The sequence below is a fragment of the Petaurus breviceps genome, unplaced genomic scaffold, assembly GCF_028583685.1.
Source record: "Petaurus breviceps papuanus isolate PSGF00001 unplaced genomic scaffold, PetGlider_PUasm1.0 185, whole genome shotgun sequence".
Classification (NCBI taxonomy): domain Eukaryota; kingdom Metazoa; phylum Chordata; class Mammalia; order Diprotodontia; family Petauridae; genus Petaurus; species Petaurus breviceps.
In genome coordinates, this window is record NW_027185797.1 from 2,718,933 (window position 1) to 2,721,077 (window position 2,145).

Sequence of the window (2,145 nt, forward strand, 5' to 3'; positions counted from 1 at the left end):
ACCAGCACTTAATCCATAATGGACACTTGTTGATTGATTGATTGATTGATGGTGAAGCCAAGATTCACAAAACTTCCCTTTCAACTTGGTCAGTAACTTTCACAGACAATGTCACAGGCTACAAATTCAAATTCAATACCCATTAGAACAAGACATAATAAAAGTTCTGATTTACATTCCAAGTTATGTTGCAAATATGCCCCACATTCATGGGACAACGGTGGTGATGAATTGGGAGGGGGAAATCAATTCAGTCTAGCAACCCTGTTACAGACAGCCTATGTTTATGCAGACATAAATGAGAAGTACTACATGGGGGAAGGGCAGGGGTTTGGGTACAGGTGCAAGAATGTAGAACCAAGGTAATCAGTCTGATCCTATAGTCTTACTAAATGAAGCTCCAAGGCAATTCATTTGACCCTAGTGTTTACCCCTAAGGGCATGATGGGAATTGAAAGAAAATTATTCACCCAATCCAAATAGCCAGCAAATTTGGGATAGTTTGCTCTAAGGCAGAATCAAAGCAGTTAAAAAGATATTTTTGGCTCTGGAGGACTGTTGACAGGCTTTGTTTGTGGCTGAGACCTGACTCACAAAAGAGATCAAATAGCCCTGCGGTCATGGGCTTGGTCAACCCTTCATGGAGATGCCGACTAGAAGCCGCCATTCAACAAAGACTCAGAAGATGGCAGTAGTAGCTCAGTGGAGAACCACCGGATGGCAAAAAGCAGTAACTACAATTCAGTAGAGAACCAGCAGGTGGAAGTAGAAGCGCAGCAAAAAACCATCAGATTGAACCATAGAGAAGACAGCCCAGTATAAAATTAAGGAGAACAGCAGATGACATTAGCAGTTCTTTGGGAGAAGCCATAAATAGCTGCTTTGGAGGCACAGTCCCACCCAGAAGCCAGTTCTAGGAGCATGGGCTCTCTGTGCTCTGAATGTTCCTTATGCATGCTCCCTCTTCTACCAATGCAATGGGATATTGTGTAAAAGGGAAGCATTTTCCTTTGTTGGTTAACTTACTATTATAACAAGCAAACCCCTCTCTTCTTTGTGAGTCATGATCTCAAATAATAGCTAACAAGGAGCACAGGTGTGTTTGCTTTTATGAATCAACCTGAGAATGCAGTCAGATAAAAGCAAAGGCATTGGCTGAAATAGCATAGTAATAAAAGTAACAATATTATTCCCACAAATGCACATACCCTCAGTAGGAAAAGTGGGCTGCATAGCAGATACTTCCCAGGCACCCACAAAGAGGAGTACACACACAGGGAGTACATGAAACCAGGGCTTTGATATGAAGCTTTCCATAGCTAGCAAACACATGTGACCAGGGCACATATATAAAAGGGTATCTCATATCTCTGATGCTGCAGAGATGCCAATGTCTTCTGGAATTAGCATCATTCTGCTAAAGCTGCTCTCCACCAAGCACTGCCCTTGAGTTCTGACTTCTAGGTATAATGTCTTTACTTCATCTACTCTTCAACTCTACCTCTATCTTCTGAGTCCAACATCTACTAGTGATGCTGTGGTTAATAAGCCTTTTCCTTCTGAAAAGGGTTACTACACTTTCAGTCATCTTTTTTAGATTCCCAATGTGCCTCAGCTATAATCATCATCTGAGGTGCAATCTCCAGGGTTACCTACTGCTCTGTTCTGTGGGGGAGTGCTGTGGTTAATAAGCCTCTCTCTTACAGTAAGGACTATAGTTCTTCCTTAGCCAGAATTTTTAGCCAATGTTTTCCATCCCTATCCTCAGCCAGGCTGCTCATAGAAGGTTAAAAAAAGATTTAGGCAAATATCAGTTATATTCTTTTCATTCTTATTTCAATTTTTCTTCTTTGAACTATTCTCTTTTCTAAATTCCTTAGTTCAACTCATATGATTTATCATCAAAACCCATTTTCATTCTTAGATCTTATCATATCTGCTCTCCCACTCCAGCTAGGCAAATATGCCTAGAACTTTGCTTCCTCAAACAGAAACTGAGTTGAATGATACTGTGGTAAAGAAGCTATTTTTAACCTTCCCTATAACAATATATTCTAAGGCTGGGCCTACTAGAATGTTATAAAAAACATGATAAACTTTTCCCCACTTTCCCCCAGCTATAAACCACAGATTAATACCATGCTT